At 59.3% G+C, this 22,176-nt stretch overlaps 1 non-coding gene and 4 pseudogenes across 1 annotated transcript; all 5 read right to left on the reverse strand.

Annotated features, from left to right (window-relative positions):
• Positions 1 to 2,021: 2,021 nt before the first annotated feature.
• LOC134630013 (5S ribosomal RNA) lies at positions 2,022 to 2,140 on the reverse strand (annotated as a pseudogene).
• Positions 2,141 to 8,154: 6,014 nt separating this feature from the next.
• On the reverse strand, positions 8,155 to 8,273 carry LOC134629943 (5S ribosomal RNA; annotated as a pseudogene).
• A 4,881-nt stretch (positions 8,274 to 13,154) lies between these two features.
• On the reverse strand, positions 13,155 to 13,273 carry LOC134629944 (5S ribosomal RNA; annotated as a pseudogene).
• A 2,909-nt stretch (positions 13,274 to 16,182) lies between these two features.
• Positions 16,183 to 16,301, reverse strand: LOC134629898 (5S ribosomal RNA; annotated as a pseudogene).
• A 3,299-nt stretch (positions 16,302 to 19,600) lies between these two features.
• LOC134630182 (5S ribosomal RNA) lies at positions 19,601 to 19,719 on the reverse strand. Its single transcript, XR_010094244.1, has one exon. It is a non-coding gene; the product is annotated as a 5S ribosomal RNA (ribosomal RNA).
• Between the last annotated feature and the right edge of the window lie 2,457 nt (positions 19,720 to 22,176).

A 22,176-nucleotide genomic window follows, 5' to 3' on the forward strand; every position in this document is an offset into this window, starting at 1 on the left:
ATGGTATCAAGTAGTGAGGTGGCCAATACTCGCAGTTACGAACACAAGCCTCCAATTTAACTACAGTGTTAATGGTAACTGCATGCTTGCCTAATACCCTAACCAAAGGACTCATTTTAGCCTTTGATCAGCAACACAGGCCCTGGTGTGGTGTAAATGGCCTCAGCCAGAGCCACAGGACCTGGTGTGGTGTAGTTGGCCTCAGCCAGCATCAAAGGCCCGGGGGTGGTGTACATGGCCTCAGCCAGAGCCACAGGCACTGGTGTGGTGTCCATAGCCTCAGCCAACAGCACAGGCCCTGTTGTGGTGTCCATGGCCTCAGCCAGAAGCACTGGCCCTGGTGTGGTGTAGATGGCCTCAGACAGAGCCACATGCCCTGGTGGGGTGTAGTTGGCCTCAGCCAGCAGCACAGGTCCTGGTGTGGTGTCCATGGCCTCAGCCAGCAGCACAGGCCCTGGTGTGGTGTCCATGGCCTCAGCCAGAAGCACTGGCCCTGGTGTGGTGTAGCTGGCCTCAGACAGAGCCACAGGCCCTGGTGTGGTGTTCATGGCCTCAGCCAGAGCCAAATGCCCTGGTGTGGTGTCCATAGCTTCAGCCAGCAGCACAGGTCTTCGTGTGGTGTCCATGGCCTCAGCCAGTAGCACAGGCCCTGGTTTGATGTAGACGGCCTCAGCCAGAGCCACAGGCCCTGGTGTGGTGTAGGTGGCCTCAGCCAGCACCACAGGCCCTGGTGTGGTGTCCATAGCCTCAGCCAGCCGCACAGGCCCTGGTGTGATGAACATTGCCTCATCCAGCAGCACAGTCCTTGGTGTGTTGTAGACGACCTCATCCAGAGCCACAGGCCCTGGTGTGGTGTACATGGCCTCAGACAAAGCCACAGGCCCTGAAGAGGTGTCCATGGCCTCAGCCAGTAGCACAGGTCCTGGTGTGGTGTAGACGGCCTCAGACAGAGCCACAGGCCTTGGTGTGGTGTAGGTGGCCTAAGCTGGCTGCACAGGTCCACATCCGGAAGCACAGGCCCTGTTGTGTTGTAGATTGCCTCAGCCAGAGCCACAGACCTTGGTGTGGTGTTCATGGCCTAAGCCAGAGCTACAGGCCCACAGCAAGCAGCACAGGACCTGGTGTGGTGTCCATAGCTCAGCCAGCAGCACAGCTCCTGTTGTGGTGTAGTTGGCCTCAGCCAGCAGCACAGGTCCTGGTGTGGTGTCCATCGCCTCAGCCAGAAACACTGGCCCTGGTGTGATGTAGATGGCCTCAGCCAGAGCCACAGGACCTGGTGTGGTGTTCATGACCTCAGCCAGCATCAAAGGCCCGGGGGTGGTGTAAATGGCCTCAGCCAGAGCCACAGGCACTGGTGTGGTGTCCCTAGCCTCAGCCAGCAGCACAGGCCTTGGTGTGGTGTCCCTGGACTCAGCCAGTAGCACAAGCCCTGGTGTGGTGTAGGTGGCCTAAGCTGGCTGCACATGTCCACAGCCAGCAGCACAAGCCCTGGTGTGGTGTACATGGCCTCAGCTAGAGGCACAGGCCCTGGTGTGGTGTAGATGATCTCAGCCAGAGACAAAGGCCCTTGTGTGGTGTAGTTGGCCTCAGCCAGCAGCACAGGCCCTGGGGTGATAAACATGGCCTCATCCAGTAGTACAGCCCTTGGTGTGTTGTAGACGGCCTCATCCAGAGCCACAGGCCGTGTGTGGTGTAAATGGCCTCAGCCAGAGCCACAGGCCATGGGGTGGTGTCCAAAGCCTCAGCCAGCAGCACAGGTCCTGGTGTGGTGTCCATGGTCTCAGCCAGAAGCACAGGCCCTGGTGTAATGTAGACGGCGTCAGCGCAGGCCACAGGCCCTGGTGTAATTTAGATGACCTATGTTAGCAGAATAGGCCTCGGTGTGGTGCGGATGGCCTCACCCGGCAGCACAAGACATTGCTGAAAACAGCCAAAAGGAATGTCGTTAATGTGGCCTCATTAATGGACACCAACACCCTCCTTCTCTGGATCAAAATCAGCTCAGTGACATGAAAAGCAAATTCTTACAGCACCTGGTATTCCCAGGCAGTCTCCCATCCAAGTACTAACCAAGCCCAACCTTGCATAGCTTCCGAGATCAGACGAGATCAGGCTTTGGCAAGGCGGTATGGCCGTAAGCTGCTGGCGTCAGCACAAAGCGTCAATTTATGGTATCAAGTAGTGAGGTGGCCAATACTCGCAGTTACGAACACAAGCCTCCAATTTAACTACAGTGTTAATGGTAACTGCATGCTTGCCTAATACCCTAACCAAAGGACTCATTTTAGCCTTTGATCAGCAACACAGGCCCTGGTGTGGTGTAAATGGCCTCAGCCAGAGCCACAGGACCTGGTGTGGTGTAGTTGGCCTCAGCCAGCATCAAAGGCCCGGGGGTGGTGTACATGGCCTCAGCCAGAGCCACAGGCACTGGTGTGGTGTCCATAGCCTCAGCCAACAGCACAGGCCCTGTTGTGGTGTCCATGGCCTCAGCCAGAAGCACTGGCCCTGGTGTGGTGTAGATGGCCTCAGACAGAGCCACATGCCCTGGTGGGGTGTAGTTGGCCTCAGCCAGCAGCACAGGTCCTGGTGTGGTGTCCATGGCCTCAGCCAGCAGCACAGGCCCTGGTGTGGTGTCCATGGCCTCAGCCAGAAGCACTGGCCCTGGTGTGGTGTAGATGGCCTCAGACAGAGCCACAGGCCCTTGTTTGGTGTAGTTGGCCTCAGCCAGCACCACAGGCCCTGGTGTGGTGTCCATAGCCTCAGCCAGCCGCACAGGCCCTGGTGTGATGAACATTGCCTCATCCAGCAGCACAGTCCTTGGTGTGTTGTAGACGACCTCATCCAGAGCCACAGGCCCTGGTGTGGTGTACATGGCCTCAGACAAAGCCACAGGCCCTGAAGAGGTGTCCATGGCCTCAGCCAGTAGCACAGGTCCTGGTGTGGTGTAGACGGCCTCAGACAGAGCCACAGGCCTTGGTGTGGTGTAGGTGGCCTAAGCTGGCTGCACAGGTCCACATCCGGAAGCACAGGCCCTGTTGTGTTGTAGATTGCCTCAGCCAGAGCCACAGACCTTGGTGTGGTGTTCATGGCCTAAGCCAGAGCTACAGGCCCACAGCAAGCAGCACAGGCCCTGGTGTGGTGTCCATAGCTCAGCCAGCAGCACAGCTCCTGTTGTGGTGTAGTTGGCCTCAGCCAGCAGCACAGGTCCTGGTGTGGTGTCCATCGCCTCAGCCAGAAACACTGGCCCTGGTGTGATGTAGATGGCCTCAGCCAGAGCCACAGGACCTGGTGTGGTGTTCATGACCTCAGCCAGCATCAAAGGCCCGGGGGTGGTGTAAATGGCCTCAGCCAGAGCCACAGGCACTGGTGTGGTGTCCCTAGCCTCAGCCAGCAGCACAGGCCTTGGTGTGGTGTCCCTGGCCTCAGCCAGTAGCACAAGCCCTGGTGTGGTGTAGGTGGCCTAAGCTGGCTGCACATGTCCACAGCCAGCAGCACAAGCCCTGGTGTGGTGTACATGGCCTCAGCTAGAGGCACAGGCCCTGGTGTGGTGTAGATGATCTCAGCCAGAGACAAAGGCCCTTGTGTGGTGTAGTTGGCCTCAGCCAGCAGCACAGGCCCTGGGGTGATAAACATGGCCTCATCCAGTAGTACAGCCCTTGGTGTGTTGTAGACGGCCTCATCCAGAGCCACAGGCCGTGTGTGGTATACATGGCCTCAGCCAGATCCAAAGGCTCTGGGGTGGTGTCCATAGCCTCAGCCAGCAGCACAGGTCCTGGTGTGGTGTCCATGGCCTCAGCCAGTAGCACAGGCCCTGGTGTGGTGTAGGTGGCCTAAGCTGGCTGCACAGGTCCACAGCCAGCAGCACAGGCCCTGGTGTGGTGTACATGGCCTCAGCTAGAGGCACAGGCCCTTGGTGTGTTGTAGATGGCCTCATCAGGAGCCACAGGCCCTGTTGTGGTGTAGGTTGCCTCAGTCAGCAGCACAGGCCCTGTGTGGTGTGCATGGCCTCAGCCAGTAGCACAGGCCCTGGTGTGATGTAGACTGCTTCAGCCAGAGCCACAGGCCATGGTGTGGTGTAGGTGGCCTAAGCTGGCTGCACAGGTCCACAGCCAGCAGTACAGGCCCTGGTGTGGTGTCCATGGCCTCAGCCAGATGCACTGGCCGTGGTGTGGTGTAGCTGGCCTCAGCCAGAGCCACAGGCCCTGGTGTGGTGTTCATGGCCTCAGCCAGAGCCAAATGCCCTGGTGTGGTGTCCATAGCTTCAGCCAGCAGCACAGGTCTTGGTGTGGTGTCCATGGCCTCAGCCAGTAGCACAGGCCCTGGTGTGATGTAGACGGCCTCAGCCAGAGCCACAGGCCCTGGTGTGGTGTAGGTGGCCTAAGCTGGCTGCACAGGTCCACAGCCAGAAGCACAGGCCCTGGCGTGGTGTAGGTGGCCTAACCTGGCTGCACAGGTCCACAACCAGAAGCACAGGACCTGGTGTGATGTAGACGGCTTCAGCCAGAGCCACAGGCCCTGGTGTGGTGTAGGTGGCCTAACCTGGCTGCACAGGTCCACAGCCAGAAGCACAGGCCCTGGTGTGGTGTAGGTGGCCTAAGCTGGCTGCACAGGTCCACAGCCAGAAGCACAGGCCCTGGTGTGGTGTCCATGGCCTCAGCCAGAAGCACTGGCCCTGGTGTGGTGTAGATGGCCTCAGACAGAGCCACAGGCCCTTGTTTGGTGTAGTTGGCCTCAGCCAGCAGCACAGGCCCTGGGGTGATAAACATGGCCTCATCCAGTAGTACAGCACTTGGTGTGTTGTAGACGGCCTCATCCAGAGCCACAGGCCGTGTGTGGTATACATGGCCTCAGCCAGATCCAAAGGCTCTGGGGTGGTGTCCATAGCCTCAGCCAGCAGCACAGGTCCTGGTGTGGTGTCCATGGCCTCAGCCAGTAGCACAGGCCCTGGTGTGGTGTAGGTGGCCTAAGCTGGCTGCACAGGTCCACAGCCAGCAGCACAGGCCCTGGTGTGGTGTACATGGCCTCAGCTAGAGGCACAGGCCCTTGGTGTGTTGTAGATGGCCTCATCAGGAGCCACAGGCCCTGTTGTGGTGTAGGTTGCCTCAGTCAGCAGCACAGGCCCTGTGTGGTGTGCATGGCCTCAGCCAGTAGCACAGGCCCTGGTGTGATGTAGACTGCTTCAGCCAGAGCCACAGGCCATGGTGTGGTGTAGGTGGCCTAAGCTGGCTGCACAGGTCCACAGCCAGCAGTACAGGCCCTGGTGTGGTGTCCATGGCCTCAGCCAGATGCACTGGCCGTGGTGTGGTGTAGCTGGCCTCAGCCAGAGCCACAGGCCCTGGTGTGGTGTTCATGGCCTCAGCCAGAGCCAAATGCCCTGGTGTGGTGTCCATAGCTTCAGCCAGCAGCACAGGTCTTGGTGTGGTGTCCATGGCCTCAGCCAGTAGCACAGGCCCTGGTGTGATGTAGACGGCCTCAGCCAGAGCCACAGGCCCTGGTGTGGTGTAGGTGGCCTAAGCTGGCTGCACAGGTCCACAGCCAGAAGCACAGGCCCTGGCGTGGTGTAGGTGGCCTAACCTGGCTGCACAGGTCCACAACCAGAAGCACAGGACCTGGTGTGATGTAGACGGCTTCAGCCAGAGCCACAGGCCCTGGTGTGGTGTAGGTGGCCTAACCTGGCTGCACAGGTCCACAGCCAGAAGCACAGGCCCTGGTGTGGTGTAGGTGGCCTAAGCTGGCTGCACAGGTCCACAGCCAGAAGCACAGGCCCTGGTGTGGTGTCCATGGCCTCAGCCAGAAGCACTGGCCCTGGTGTGGTGTAGATGGCCTCAGACAGAGCCACAGGCCCTTGTTTGGTGTAGTTGGCCTCAGCCAGCACCACAGGCCCTGGTGTGGTGTCCATAGCCTCAGCCAGCCGCACAGGCCCTGGTGTGATGAACATTGCCTCATCCAGCAGCACAGTCCTTGGTGTGTTGTAGACGAACTCATCCAGAGCCACAGGCCCTGGTGTGCTGTACATGGCCTCAGACAAAGCCACAGGCCCTGAAGAGGTGTCCATGGCCTCAGACAAAGCCACAGGCCCTGAAGAGGTGTCCATGGCCTCAGCCAGTAGCACAGGTCCTGGTGTGGTGTAGACGGCCTCAGACAGAGCCACAGGCCTTGGTGTGGTGTAGGTGTCCTAAGCTGGCTGCACAGGTCCACATCCGGAAGCACTGGCCATGTTGTGTTGTAGATTGCCTCAGCCAGAGCCACAGACCTTGGTGTGGTGTTCATGGCCTAAGCCAGAGCTACAGGCCCACAGCAAGCAGCACAGGCCCTGGTGTGGTGTCCATAGCTCAGCCAGCAGCACAGCTCCTGGTGTGGTGTAGTTGGCCTCAGCCAGCAGCACAGGTCCTGGTGTGGTGTCCATCGCCTCAGCCAGAAACACTGGCCCTGGTGTGATGTAGATGGCCTCAGCCAGAGCCACAGGACCTGGTGTGGTGTTCATGACCTCAGCCAGCATCAAAGGCCCGGGGGTGGTGTACATGGCCTCAGCCAGAGCCACAGGCACTGGTGTGGTGTCCATAGCCTCAGCCAGTAGCACAGGCCCTGGTGTGGTGTAGGTGGCCTAAGCTGGCCGCACAGGTCCACAGCCAGCAGCACAAGCCCTGGTGTGGTGTACATGGCCTCAGCTAGAGGCACAGGCCCTGGTGTGGTGTAGATGATCTCAGCCAGAGACACAGGCCCTTGTGTGGTGTAGTTGGCCTCAGCCAGCAGCACAGGCCCTGGGGTGATAAACATGGCCTCATCCAGTAGTACAGCCCTTGGTGTGTTGTAGACGGCCTCATCCAGAGCCACAGGCCGTGTGTGGTGTACATGGCCTCAGCCAGATCCAAAGGCTCTGGGGTGGTGTCCATAGCCTCAGCCAGCAGCACAGGTCCTGGTGTGGTGTCCATGGCCTCAGCCAGTAGCACAGGCCCTGGTGTGGTGTAGGTGGCCTAAGCTGGCTGCACAGGTCCACAGCCAGCAGCACAGGCCCTGGTGTGGTGTACATGGCCTCAGCTAGAGGCACAGGCCCTGGTGTGGTGTAGATGGTCTCAGCCAGAGACACAGGCCCTTGGTGTGTTGTAGATGGCCTCATCAGGAGCCACAGGCCCTGTTGTGGTGTAGGTTGCCTCAGTCAGCACCACAGGCCCTTTGTGGTGTGCATGGTCTCAGCCAGTAGCACAGGCCCTGGTGTGATGTAGACTGCTTCAGCCAGAGCCACAGGCCATGGTGTGGTGTAGGTGGCCTAAGCTGGCTGCACAGGTCCACAGCCAGCACTACAGGCCCTGGTGTGGTGTCCATAGCCTCAGCCAGATGCACTGGCCGTGGTGTGGTGTAGCTGGCCTCAGCCAGAGCCACAGGCCCTGGTGTGGTGTTCATGGCCTCAGCCAGAGCCAAATGCCCTGGTGTGGTGTCCATAGCTTCAGCCAGCAGCACAGGTCTTGGTGTGGTGTCCATGGCCTCAGCCAGTAGCACAGGCCCTGGTGTGATGTAGACGGCCTCAGCCAGAGCCACAGGCCCTGGTGTGGTGTAGGTGGCCTAAGCTGGCTGCACAGGTCCACAGCCAGAAGCACAGGCCCTGGCGTGGTGTAGGTGGCCTAAGCTGGCTGCACAGGTCCACAACCAGAAGCACAGGACCTGGTGTGATGTAGACGGCTTCAGCCAGAGCTACAGGCCCTGGTGTGGTGTAGGTGGCCTAACCTGGCTGCAGAGGTCCACAGCCAGAAGCACAGGCCCTGGTGTGGTGAAGGTGGCCTAAGCTGGCTGCACAGGTCCACAGCCAGAAGCACAGGCCCTGTGTGGTGTAAATGGCCTCAGCCAGAGCCACAGGCCCTGGGGTGGTGTCCAAAGCCTCAGCCAGCAGCACAGGTCCTGGTGTGGTGTCCATGGTCTCAGCCAGAAGCACAGGCCCTGGTGTAATGTAGACGGCGTCAGCGCAGGCCACAGGCCCTGGTGTAATTTAGATGACCTATGTTAGCAGAATAGGCCTCGGTGTGGTGCGGATGGCCTCACCCGGCAGCACAAGACATTGCTGAAAACAGCCAAAAGGAATGTCGTTAATGTGGCCTCATTAATGGACACCAACACCCTCCTTCTCTGGATCAAAATCAGCTCAGTGACATGAAAAGCAAATTCTTACAGCACCTGGTATTCCCAGGCAGTCTCCCATCCAAGTACTAACCAAGCCCAACCTTGCATAGCTTCCGAGATCAGACGAGATCAGGCTTTAGCAAGGCGGTATGGCCGTAAGCTGCTGGCGTCAGCACAAAGCGTCAATTTATGGTATCAAGTAGTGAGGTGGCCAATACTCGCAGTTACGAACACAAGCCTCCAATTTAACTACAGTGTTAATGGTAACTGCATGCTTGCCTAATACCCTAACCAAAGGACTCATTTTAGCCTTTGATCAGCAACACAGGCCCTGGTGTGGTGTAAATGGCCTCAGCCAGAGCCACAGGACCTGGTGTGGTGTAGTTGGCCTCAGCCAGCATCAAAGGCCCGGGGGTGGTGTACATGGCCTCAGCCAGAGCCACAGGCACTGGTGTGGTGTCCATAGCCTCAGCCAACAGCACAGGCCCTGTTGTGGTGTCCATGGCCTCAGCCAGAAGCACTGGCCCTGGTGTGGTGTAGATGGCCTCAGACAGAGCCACATGCCCTGGTGGGGTGTAGTTGGCCTCAGCCAGCAGCACAGGTCCTGGTGTGGTGTCCATGGCCTCAGCCAGCAGCACAGGCCCTGGTGTGGTGTCCATGGCCTCAGCCAGAAGCACTGGCCCTGGTGTGGTGTAGATGGCCTCAGACAGAGCCACAGGCCCTTGTTTGGTGTAGTTGGCCTCAGCCAGCACCACAGGCCCTGGTGTGGTGTCCATAGCCTCAGCCAGCCGCACAGGCCCTGGTGTGATGAACATTGCCTCATCCAGCAGCACAGTCCTTGGTGTGTTGTAGACGACCTCATCCAGAGCCACAGGCCCTGGTGTGGTGTACATGGCCTCAGACAAAGCCACAGGCCCTGAAGAGGTGTCCATGGCCTCAGCCAGTAGCACAGGTCCTGGTGTGGTGTAGACGGCCTCAGACAGAGCCACAGGCCTTGGTGTGGTGTAGGTGGCCTAAGCTGGCTGCACAGGTCCACATCCGGAAGCACAGGCCCTGTTGTGTTGTAGATTGCCTCAGCCAGAGCCACAGACCTTGGTGTGGTGTTCATGGCCTAAGCCAGAGCTACAGGCCCACAGCAAGCAGCACAGGCCCTGGTGTGGTGTCCATAGCTCAGCCAGCAGCACAGCTCCTGTTGTGGTGTAGTTGGCCTCAGCCAGCAGCACAGGTCCTGGTGTGGTGTCCATCGCCTCAGCCAGAAACACTGGCCCTGGTGTGATGTAGATGGCCTCAGCCAGAGCCACAGGACCTGGTGTGGTGTTCATGACCTCAGCCAGCATCAAAGGCCCGGGGGTGGTGTAAATGGCCTCAGCCAGAGCCACAGGCACTGGTGTGGTGTCCCTAGCCTCAGCCAGCAGCACAGGCCTTGGTGTGGTGTCCCTGGCCTCAGCCAGTAGCACAGGCCCTGGTGTGGTGTAGGTGGCCTAAGCTGGCTGCACATGTCCACAGCCAGCAGCACAAGCCCTGGTGTGGTGTACATGGCCTCAGCTAGAGGCACAGGCCCTGGTGTGGTGTAGATGATCTCAGCCAGAGACAAAGGCCCTTGTGTGGTGTAGTTGGCCTCAGCCAGCAGCACAGGCCCTGGGGTGATAAACATGGCCTCATCCAGTAGTACAGCCCTTGGTGTGTTGTAGACGGCCTCATCCAGAGCCACAGGCCGTGTGTGGTATACATGGCCTCAGCCAGATCCAAAGGCTCTGGGGTGGTGTCCATAGCCTCAGCCAGCAGCACAGGTCCTGGTGTGGTGTCCATGGCCTCAGCCAGTAGCACAGGCCCTGGTGTGGTGTAGGTGGCCTAAGCTGGCTGCACAGGTCCACAGCCAGCAGCACAGGCCCTGGTGTGGTGTACATGGCCTCAGCTAGAGGCACAGGCCCTTGGTGTGTTGTAGATGGCCTCATCAGGAGCCACAGGCCCTGTTGTGGTGTAGGTTGCCTCAGTCAGCAGCACAGGCCCTGTGTGGTGTGCATGGCCTCAGCCAGTAGCACAGGCCCTGGTGTGATGTAGACTGCTTCAGCCAGAGCCACAGGCCATGGTGTGGTGTAGGTGGCCTAAGCTGGCTGCACAGGTCCACAGCCAGCAGTACAGGCCCTGGTGTGGTGTCCATGGCCTCAGCCAGATGCACTGGCCGTGGTGTGGTGTAGCTGGCCTCAGCCAGAGCCACAGGCCCTGGTGTGGTGTTCATGGCCTCAGCCAGAGCCAAATGCCCTGGTGTGGTGTCCATAGCTTCAGCCAGCAGCACAGGTCTTGGTGTGGTGTCCATGGCCTCAGCCAGTAGCACAGGCCCTGGTGTGATGTAGACGGCCTCAGCCAGAGCCACAGGCCCTGGTGTGGTGTAGGTGGCCTAAGCTGGCTGCACAGGTCCACAGCCAGAAGCACAGGCCCTGGCGTGGTGTAGGTGGCCTAACCTGGCTGCACAGGTCCACAACCAGAAGCACAGGACCTGGTGTGATGTAGACGGCTTCAGCCAGAGCCACAGGCCCTGGTGTGGTGTAGGTGGCCTAACCTGGCTGCACAGGTCCACAGCCAGAAGCACAGGCCCTGGTGTGGTGTAGGTGGCCTAAGCTGGCTGCACAGGTCCACAGCCAGAAGCACAGGCCCTGGTGTGGTGTCCATGGCCTCAGCCAGAAGCACTGGCCCTGGTGTGGTGTAGATGGCCTCAGACAGAGCCACAGGCCCTTGTTTGGTGTAGTTGGCCTCAGCCAGCACCACAGGCCCTGGTGTGGTGTCCATAGCCTCAGCCAGCCGCACAGGCCCTGGTGTGATGAACATTGCCTCATCCAGCAGCACAGTCCTTGGTGTGTTGTAGACGAACTCATCCAGAGCCACAGGCCCTGGTGTGCTGTACATGGCCTCAGACAAAGCCACAGGCCCTGAAGAGGTGTCCATGGCCTCAGACAAAGCCACAGGCCCTGAAGAGGTGTCCATGGCCTCAGCCAGTAGCACAGGTCCTGGTGTGGTGTAGACGGCCTCAGACAGAGCCACAGGCCTTGGTGTGGTGTAGGTGTCCTAAGCTGGCTGCACAGGTCCACATCCGGAAGCACTGGCCATGTTGTGTTGTAGATTGCCTCAGCCAGAGCCACAGACCTTGGTGTGGTGTTCATGGCCTAAGCCAGAGCTACAGGCCCACAGCAAGCAGCACAGGCCCTGGTGTGGTGTCCATAGCTCAGCCAGCAGCACAGCTCCTGGTGTGGTGTAGTTGGCCTCAGCCAGCAGCACAGGTCCTGGTGTGGTGTCCATCGCCTCAGCCAGAAACACTGGCCCTGGTGTGATGTAGATGGCCTCAGCCAGAGCCACAGGACCTGGTGTGGTGTTCATGACCTCAGCCAGCATCAAAGGCCCGAGGGTGGTGTACATGGCCTCAGCCAGAGCCACAGGCACTGGTGTGGTGTCCATAGCCTCAGCCAGTAGCACAGGCCCTGGTGTGGTGTAGGTGGCCTAAGCTGGCCGCACAGGTCCACAGCCAGCAGCACAAGCCCTGGTGTGGTGTACATGGCCTCAGCTAGAGGCACAGGCCCTGGTGTGGTGTAGATGATCTCAGCCAGAGACACAGGCCCTTGTGTGGTGTAGTTGGCCTCAGCCAGCAGCACAGGCCCTGGGGTGATAAACATGGCCTCATCCAGTAGTACAGCCCTTGGTGTGTTGTAGACGGCCTCATCCAGAGCCACAGGCCGTGTGTGGTGTACATGGCCTCAGCCAGATCCAAAGGCTCTGGGGTGGTGTCCATAGCCTCAGCCAGCAGCACAGGTCCTGGTGTGGTGTCCATGGCCTCAGCCAGTAGCACAGGCCCTGGTGTGGTGTAGGTGGCCTAAGCTGGCTGCACAGGTCCACAGCCAGCAGCACAGGCCCTGGTGTGGTGTACATGGCCTCAGCTAGAGGCACAGGCCCTGGTGTGGTGTAGATGGTCTCAGCCAGAGACACAGGCCCTTGGTGTGTTGTAGATGGCCTCATCAGGAGCCACAGGCCCTGTTGTGGTGTAGGTTGCCTCAGTCAGCACCACAGGCCCTTTGTGGTGTGCATGGTCTCAGCCAGTAGCACAGGCCCTGGTGTGATGTAGACTGCTTCAGCCAGAGCCACAGGCCATGGTGTGGTGTAGGTGGCCTAAGCTGGCTGCACAGGTCCACAGCCAGCACTACAGGCCCTGGTGTGGTGTCCATAGCCTCAGCCAGATGCACTGGCCGTGGTGTGGTGTAGCTGGCCTCAGCCAGAGCCACAGGCCCTGGTGTGGTGTTCATGGCCTCAGCCAGAGCCAAATGCCCTGGTGTGGTGTCCATAGCTTCAGCCAGCAGCACAGGTCTTGGTGTGGTGTCCATGGCCTCAGCCAGTAGCACAGGCCCTGGTGTGATGTAGACGGCCTCAGCCAGAGCCACAGGCCCTGGTGTGGTGTAGGTGGCCTAAGCTGGCTGCACAGGTCCACAGCCAGAAGCACAGGCCCTGGCGTGGTGTAGGTGGCCTAAGCTGGCTGCACAGGTCCACAACCAGAAGCACAGGACCTGGTGTGATGTAGACGGCTTCAGCCAGAGCTACAGGCCCTGGTGTGGTGTAGGTGGCCTAACCTGGCTGCAGAGGTCCACAGCCAGAAGCACAGGCCCTGGTGTGGTGAAGGTGGCCTAAGCTGGCTGCACAGGTCCACAGCCAGAAGCACAGGCCCTGTGTGGTGTAAATGGCCTCAGCCAGAGCCACAGGCCCTGGGGTGGTGTCCAAAGCCTCAGCCAGCAGCACAGGTCCTGGTGTGGTGTCCATGGTCTCAGCCAGAAGCACAGGCCCTGGTGTAATGTAGACGGCGTCAGCGCAGGCCACAGGCCCTGGTGTAATTTAGATGACCTATGTTAGCAGAATAGGCCTCGGTGTGGTGCGGATGGCCTCACCCGGCAGCACAAGACATTGCTGAAAACAGCCAAAAGGAATGTCGTTAATGTGGCCTCATTAATGGACACCAACACCCTCCTTCTCTGGATCAAAATCAGCTCAGTGACATGAAAAGCAAATTCTTACAGCACCTGGTATTCCCAGGCAGTCTCCCATCCAAGTACTAACCAAGCCCAACCTTGCATAGCTTCCGAGATCAGACGAGATCAGGCTTTAGCAAGGCGGTATGGCCGTAAGCTGCTGGCGTCAGCACAAAGCGTCAATTTATGGTATCAAGTAGTGAGGTGGCCAATACTCGCAGTTACGAACACAAGCCTCCAATTTAACTACAGTGTTAATGGTAACTGCATGCTTGCCTAATACCCTAACCAAAGGACTCATTTTAGCCTTTGATCAGCAACACAGGCCCTGGTGTGGTGTAAATGGCCTCAGCCAGAGCCACAGGACCTGGTGTGGTGTAGTTGGCCTCAGCCAGCATCAAAGGCCCGGGGGTGGTGTACATGGCCTCAGCCAGAGCCACAGGCACTGGTGTGGTGTCCATAGCCTCAGCCAACAGCACAGGCCCTGTTGTGGTGTCCATGGCCTCAGCCAGAAGCACTGGCCCTGGTGTGGTGTAGATGGCCTCAGACAGAGCCACATGCCCTGGTGGGGTGTAGTTGGCCTCAGCCAGCAGCACAGGTCCTGGTGTGGTGTCCATGGCCTCAGCCAGCAGCACAGGCCCTGGTGTGGTGTCCATGGCCTCAGCCAGAAGCACTGGCCCTGGTGTGGTGTAGATGGCCTCAGACAGAGCCACAGGCCCTTGTTTGGTGTAGTTGGCCTCGGCCAGCACCACAGGCCCTGGTGTGGTGTCCATAGCCTCAGCCAGCCGCACAGGCCCTGGTGTGATGAACATTGCCTCATCCAGCAGCACAGTCCTTGGTGTGTTGTAGACGAACTCATCCAGAGCCACAGGCCCTGGTGTGGTGTACATGGCCTCAGACAAAGCCACAGGCCCTGAAGAGGTGTCCATGGCCTCAGACAAAGCCACAGGCCCTGAAGAGGTGTCCATGGCCTCAGCCAGTAGCACAGGTCCTGGTGTGGTGTAGACGGCCTCAGACAGAGCCACAGTCCTTGGTGTGGTGTAGGTGTCCTAAGCTGGTTGCACAGGTCCACATCCGGAAGCACAGGCCCTGTTGTGTTGTAGATTGCCTCAGCCAGAGCCACAGACCTTGGTGTGGTGTTCATGGCCTAAGCCAGAGCTACAGGCCCACAGCAAGCAGCACAGGCCCTGGTGTGGTGTCCATACCTCAGCCAGCAGCACAGCTCCTGTTGTGGTGTAGTTGGCCTCAGCCAGCAGCACAGGTCCTGGTGTGGTGTCCATCGCCTCAGCCAGAAACACTGGCCCTGGTGTGATGTAGATGGCCTCAGCCAGAGCCACAGGACCTGGTGTGGTGTTCATGACCTCAGCCAGCATCAAAGGCCCGGGGGTGGTGTACATGGCCTCAGCCAGAGCCACAGGCACTGGTGTGGTGTCCATAGCCTCAGCCAGCAGCACAGGCCTTGGTGTGGTGTCAATGGCCTCAGCCAGTAGCACAGGCCCTGGTGTGGTGTAGGTGGCCTAAGCTGGCTGCACAGGTCCACAGCCAGCAGCACAAGCCCTGGTGTGGTGTACATGGCCTCAGCTAGAGGCACAGGCCCTGGTGTGGTGTAGATGATCTCAGCCAGAGACACAGGCCCTTGTGTGGTGTAGTTGGCCTCAGCCAGCAGCACAGGCCCTGGGGTGATAAACATGGCCTCATCCAGTAGTACAGCCCTTGGTGTGTTGTAGACGGCCTCATCCAGAGCCACAGGCCGTGTGTGGTGTACATGGCCTCAGCCAGATCCAAAGGCTCTGGGGTGGTGTCCATAGCCTCAGCCAGCAGCACAGGTCCTGGTGTGGTGTCCATGGCCTCAGCCAGTAGCACAGGCCCTGGTGTGGTGTAGGTGGCCTAAGCTGGCTGCACAGGTCCACAGCCAGCAGCACAGGCCCTGGTGTGGTGTACATGGCCTCAGCTAGAGGCACAGGCCCTGGTGTGGTGTAGATGGTCTCAGCCAGAGACACAGGCCCTTGGTGTGTTGTAGATGGCCTCATCAGGAGCCACAGGCCCTGTTGTGGTGTAGGTTGCCTCAGTCAGCACCACAGGCCCTGTGTGGTGTGCATGGCCTCAGCCAGTAGCACAGGCCCTGGTGTGATGTAGACTGCTTCAGCCAGAGCCACAGGCCATGGTGTGGTGTAGGTGGCCTAAGCTGGCTGCACAGGTCCACAGCCAGCAGTACAGGCCCTGGTGTGGTGTCCATGGCCTCAGCCAGATGCACTGGCCGTGGTGTGGTGTAGCTGGCCTCAGCCAGAGCCACAGGCCCTGGTGTGGTGTTCATGGCCTCAGCCAGAGCCAAATGCCCTGGTGTGGTGTCCATAGCTTCAGCCAGCAGCACAGGTCTTGGTGTGGTGTCCATGGCCCCAGCCAGTAGCACAGGCCCTGGTGTGATGTAGACGGCCTCAGCCAGAGCCACAGGCCCTGGTGTGGTGTAGGTGGCCTAAGCTGGCTGCACAGGTCCACAGCCAGAAGCACAGGCCCTGGCGTGGTGTAGGTGGCCTAACCTGGCTGCACAGGTCCACAACCAGAAGCACAGGACCTGGTGTGATGTAGACGGCTTCAGCCAGAGCCACAGGCCCTGGTGTGGTGTAGGTGGCCTAACCTGGCTGCACAGGTCCACAGCCAGAAGCACAGGCCCTGGTGTGGTGAAGGTGGCCTAAGCTGGCTGCACAGGTCCACAGCCAGAAGCACAGGCCCTGTGTGGTGTAAATGGCCTCAGCCAGAGCCACAGGCCATGGGGTGGTGTCCAAAGCCTCAGCCAGCAGCACAGGTCCTGGTGTGGTGTCCATGGTCTCAGCCAGAAGCACAGGCCCTGGTGTAATGTAGACGGCGTCAGCGCAGGCCACAGGCCCTGGTGTAATTTAGATGACCTATGTTAGCAGAATAGGCCTCGGTGTGGTGCGGATGGCCTCACCCGGCAGCACAAGACATTGCTGAAAACAGCCAAAAGGAATGTCGTTAATGTGGCCTCATTAATGGACACCAACACCCTCCTTCTCTGGATCAAAACCAGCTCAGTGACATGAAAAGCAAATTCTTACAGCACCTGGTATTCCCAGGCAGTCTCCCATCCAAGTACTAACCAAGCCCAACCTTGCATAGCTTCCGAGATCAGACGAGATCGGGCTTTGGCAAGGCGGTATGGCCGTAAGCTGCTGGCGTAAGCACAAAGCGTCAATTTATGATATCAAGTAGTGAGGTGGCCAATACTCGCAGTTACGAACACAAGCCTCCAATTTAACTACAGTGTTAATGGTAACTGCATGCTTGCCTAATACCCTAACCAAAGGACTCATTTTAGCCTTTGATCAGCAACACAGGCCCTGGTGTGGTGTAAATGGCCTCAGCCAGAGCCACAGGACCTGGTGTGGTGTAGTTGGCCTCAGCCAGCATCAAAGGCCCGGGGGTGGTGTACATGGCCTCAGCCAGAGCCACAGGCACTGGTGTGGTGTCCATAGCCTCAGCCAACAGCACAGGCCCTGTTGTGGTGTCCATGGCCTCAGCCAGAAGCACTGGCCCTGGTGTGGTGTAGATGGCCTCAGACAGAGCCACATGCCCGGGTGGGGTGTAGTTGGCCTCAGCCAGCAGCACAGGTCCTGGTGTGGTGTACATGGCCTCAGCCAGCAGCACAGGCCCTGGTGTGGTGTCCATGGCCTCAGCCAGAAGCACTGGCCCTGGTGTGGTGTAGATGGCCTCAGACAGAGCCACAGGCCCTTGTTTGGTGTAGTTGGCCTCAGCCAGCACCACAGGCCCTGGTGTGGTGTCCATAGCCTCAGCCAGCCGCACAGGCCCTGGTGTGATGAACATTGCCTCATCCAGCAGCACAGTCCTTGGTGTGTTGTAGACGACCTCATCCAGAGCCACAGGCCCTGGTGTGGTGTACATGGCCTCAGACAAAGCCACAGGCCCTGAAGAGGTGTCCATGGCCTCAGCCAGTAGCACAGGTCCTGGTGTGGTGTAGACGGCCTCAGACAGAGCCACAGGCCTTGGTGTGGTGTAGGTGGCCTAAGCTGGCTGCACAGGTCCACATCCGGAAGCACAGGCCCTGTTGTGTTGTAGATTGCCTCAGCCAGAGCCACAGACCTTGGTGTGGTGTAGATGGCCTCAGACAGAGCCACAGGCCCTTGTTTGGTGTAGTTGGCCTCGGCCAGCACCACAGGCCCTGGTGTGGTGTCCATAGTCTCAGCCAGCCGCACAGGCCCTGGTGTGATGAACATTGCCTCATCCAGCAGCACAGTCTTTGGTGTGTTGTAGACGAACTCATCCAGAGCCACAGGCCCTGGTGTGGTGTACATGGCCTCAGACAAAGCCACAGGCCCTGAAGAGGTGTCCATGGCCTCAGACAAAGCCACAGGCCCTGAAGAGGTGTCCATGGCCTCAGCCAGTAGCACAGGTCCTGGTGTGGTGTAGACGGCCTCAGACAGAGCCACAGTCCTTGGTGTGGTGTAGATGTCCTAAGCTAGCTGCACAGGTCCACATCCGGAAGAACTGGCCCTGTTGTGTTGTAGATTGCCTCAGCCAGAGCCACAGACCTTGGTGTGGTGTTCATGGCCTAAGCCAGAGCTACAGGCCCACAGCAAGCAGCACAGGCCCTGGTGTGGTGTTCATAGCTCAGCCAGCAGCACAGCTCCTGTTGTGGTGTAGTTGGCCTCAGCCAGCAGCACAGGTCCTGGTGTGGTGTCCATGGCCTCAGCCAGCAGCACAGGTCCTGGTGTGGTGTCCATCGCCTCAGCCAGAAACACTGGCCCTGGTGTGATGTAGATGGCCTCAGCCAGAGCCACAGGACCTGGTGTGGTGTTCATGACCTCAGCCAGCATCAAAGGCCCGGGGGTGGTGTACATGGCCTCAGCCAGAGCCACAGGCACTGGTGTGGTGTCCATAGCCTCAGCCAGCAGCACAGGCCTTGGTGTGGTGTCAATGGCCTCAGCCAGTAGCACAGGCCCTGGTGTGGTGTAGGTGGCCTAAGCTGGCTGCACAGGTCCACAGCCAGCAGCACAAGCCCTGGTGTGGTGTACATGGCCTCAGCTAGAGGCACAGGCCCTGGTGTGGTGTAGATGATCTCAGCCAGAGACACAGGCCCTTGTGTGGTGTAGTTGGCCTCAGCCAGCAGCACAGGCCCTGGGGTGATAAACATGGCCTCATCCAGTAGTACAGCCCTTGGTGTGTTGTAGACGGCCTCATCCAGAGCCACAGGCCGTGTGTGGTGTACATGGCCTCAGCCAGATCCAAAGGCTCTGGGGTGGTGTCCATAGCCTCAGCCAGCAGCACAGGTCCTGGTGTGGTGTCCATGGCCTCAGCCAGTAGCACAGGCCCTGGTGTGGTGTAGGTGGCCTAAGCTGGCTGCACAGGTCCACAGCCAGCAGCACAGGCCCTGTTGCGGTGTACATGGCCTCAGCTAGAGGCACAGGCCCTGGTGTGGTGTAGATGGTCTCAGCTAGAGGCACAGGCCCTTGGTGTGTTGTAGATGGCCTCATCAGGAGCCACAGGCCCTGTTGTGGTGTAGGTTGCCTCAGTCAGCACCACAGGCCCTGTGTGGTGTGCATGGCCTCAGCCAGTAGCACAGGACCTGGTGTGATGTAGACTGCTTCAGCCAGAGCCACAGGCCATGGTGTGGTGTAGGTGGCCTAAGCTGGCTGCACAGGTCCACAGCCAGCAGTACAGGCCCTGGTGTGGTGTCCATGGCCTCAGCCAGATGCACTGGCCGTGGTGTGGTGTAGCTGGCCTCAGCCAGAGCCACAGGCCCTGGTGTGGTGTTCATGGCCTCAGCCAGAGCCAAATGCCCTGGTGTGGTGTCCATAGCTTCAGCCAGCAGCACAGGTCTTGGTGTGGTGTCCATGGCCTCAGCCAGTAGCACAGGCCCTGGTGTGATGTAGACGGCCTCAGCCAGAGCCACAGGCCCTGGTGTGGTGTAGGTGGCCTAAGCTGGCTGCACAGGTCCACAACCAGAAGCACAGGCCCTGGCGTGGTGTAGGTGGCCTAACCTGGCTGCACAGGTCCACAACCAGAAGCACAGGACCTGGTGTGATGTAGACGGCCTCAGCCAGAGCCACAGGCCCTGGTGTGGTGTAGGTGGCCTAACCTGGCTGCACAGGTCCACAGCCAGAAGCACAGGCCCTGTGTGGTGTAAATGGCCTCAGCCAGAGCCACAGGCCCTGGGGTGGTGTCCAAAGCCTCAGCCAGCAGCACAGGTCCTGGTGTGGTGTCCATGGTCTCAGCCAGAAGCACAGGCCCTGGTGTAATGTAGACGGCGTCAGCGCAGGCCACAGGCCCTGGTGTAATTTAGATGACCTATGTTAGCAGAATAGGCCTCGGTGTGGTGCGGATGGTCTCACCCGGCAGCACAAGACATTGCTGAAAACAGCCAAAAGGAATGTCGTTAATGTGGCCTCATTAATGGACACCAACACCCTCCTTCTCTGGATCAAAACCAGCTCAGTGACATGAAAAGCAAATGCTTACAGCACCTGGTATTCCCAGGCAGTCTCCCATCCAAGTACTAACCAAGCCCAACCTTGCATAGCTTCCGAGATCAGACGAGATCGGGCTTTGGCAAGGCGGTATGGCCGTAAGCTGCTGGCGTCAGCACAAAGCGTCAATTTATGGTATCAAGTAGTGAGGTGGCCAATACTCGCAGTTACGAACACAAGCCTCCAATTTAACTACAGTGTTAATGGTAACTGCATGCTTGCCTAATACCCTAACCAAAGGACTCATTTTAGCCTTTGATCAGCAACACAGGCCCTGGTGTGGTGTAAATGGCCTCAGCCAGAGCCACAGGACCTGGTGTGGTGTAGTTGGCCTCAGCCAGCATCAAAGGCCCGGGGGTGGTGTACATGGCCTCAGCCAGAGCCACAGGCACTGGTGTGGTGTCCATAGCCTCAGCCAACAGCACAGGCCCTGTTGTGGTGTCCATGGCCTCAGCCAGAAGCACTGGCCCCGGTGTGGTGTAGATGGCCTCAGACAGAGCCACATGCCCTGGTGGGGTGTAGTTGGCCTCAGCCAGCAGCACAGGTCCTGGTGTGGTGTAGTTGGCCTCAGCCAGCATCAAAGGCCCGGGGGTGGTGTACATGGCCTCAGCCAGAGCCACAGGCACTGGTGTGGTGTCCATAGCCTCAGCCAGAAGCACTGGCCCTGGTGTGGTGTAGATGGCCTAAGCTGGCTGCACAGGTCCACAGCCAGCAGCACAGGCCCTGGTGTGGTGTACATGGCCTCAGCTAGAGGCACAGGCCCTGGTGTGGTGTAGATGGTCTCAGCCAGAGACACAGGCCCTTGGTGTGTTGTAGATGGCCTCATCAGGAGCCACAGGCCCTGTTGTGGTGTAGGTTGCCTCAGTCAGCAGCACAGGCCCTGTGTGGTGTCCATAGCCTCAGCCAGCCGCACAGGCCCTGGTGTGATGAACACTGCCTCATCCAGCAGCACAGTCCTTGGTGTGTTGTAGACGACCTCATCCAGAGCCACAGGCCCTGGTGTGGTGTACATGGCCTCAGACAAAGCCACAGGCCCTGAAGAGGTGTCCATGGCCTCAGCCAGTAGCACAGGTCCTGGTGTGGTGTAGACGGCCTCAGACAGAGCCACAGGCCTTGAAGAGGTGTCCATGGCCTCAGCCAGTAGCACAGGTCCTGGTGTGGTGTAGACGGCCTCAGACAGAGCCACAGGCCTTGGTGTGGTGTAGGTGGCCTAAGCTGGCTGCACAGGTCCACATCCGGAAGCTCAGGCCCTGTTGTGTTGTAGATTGCCTCAGCCAGAGCCACAGACCTTGGTGTGGTGTTCATGGCCTAAGCCAGAGCTACAGGCCCACAGCAAGCAGCACAGGCCCTGGTGTGGTGTCCATAGCTCAGCCAGCAGCACAGCTCCTGTTGTGGTGTAGTTGGCCTCAGCCAGCAGCACAGGTCCTGGTGTGGTGTCCATCGCCTCAGCCAGAAACACTGGCCCTGGTGTGATGTAGATGGCCTCAGCCAGAGCCACAGGACCTGGTGTGGTGTTCATGACCTCAGCCAGCATCAAAGGCCCGGGGGTGGTGTACATGGCCTAAGCCAGAGCCACAGGCACTGGTGTGGTGTCCATAGCCTCAGCCAGCAGCACAGGCCTTGGTGTGGTGTCCATGGCCTCAGCCAGTAGCACAGGCCCTGGTGTGGTGTAGGTGGCCTAAGCTGGCTGCACAGGTCCACAGCCAGCAGCACAAGCCCTGGTGTGGTGTACATGGCCTCAGCTAGAGGCACAGGCCCTGGTGTGGTGTAGATGATCTCAGCCAGAGACACAGGCCCTTGTGTGGTGTAGTTGGCCTCAGCCAGCAGCACAGGCCCTGGGGTGATAAACATGGCCTCATCCAGTAGTACAGCCCTTGGTGTGTTGTAGACGGCCTCATCCAGAGCCACAGGCCGTGTGTGGTGTACATGGCCTCAGCCAGATCCAAAGGCTCTGGGGTGGTGTCCATAGCCTCAGCCAGCAGCACAGGTCCTGGTGTGGTGTCCATGGCCTCAGCCAGTAGCACAGGCCCTGGTGTGGTGTAGGTGGCCTAAGCTGGCTGCACAGGTCCACAGCCAGCAGCACAGGCCCTGGTGTGGTGTACATGGCCTCAGCTAGAGGCACAGGCCCTGGTGTGGTGTAGATGGTCTCAGCCAGAGACACAGGCCCTTGGTGTGTTGTAGATGGCCTCATCAGGAGCCACAGGCCCTGTTGTGGTGTAGGTTGCCTCAGTCAGCAGCACAGGCCCTGTGTGGTGTCCATGGCCTCAGCCAGTAGCACAGGCCCTGGTGTGATGTAGACTGCTTCAGCCAGAGCCACAGGCCATGGTGTGGTGTAGGTGGCCTAAGCTGGCTGCACAGGTCCACAGCCAGCAGCACAGGCCCTGGTGTGGTGTCCATGGCCTCAGCCAGATGCACTGGCCGTGGTGTGGTGTAGCTGGCCTCAGCCAGAGCCACAGGCCCTGGTGTGGTGTTCATGGCCTCAGCCAGAGCCAAATGCCCTGGTGTGGTGTCCATAGCTTCAGCCAGCAGCACAGGTCTTGGTGTGGTGTCCATGGCCTCAG

Source organism: Pelmatolapia mariae, linkage group LG6 (genome assembly GCF_036321145.2).
Source record: "Pelmatolapia mariae isolate MD_Pm_ZW linkage group LG6, Pm_UMD_F_2, whole genome shotgun sequence".
NCBI lineage: Eukaryota > Metazoa > Chordata > Actinopteri > Cichliformes > Cichlidae > Pelmatolapia > Pelmatolapia mariae.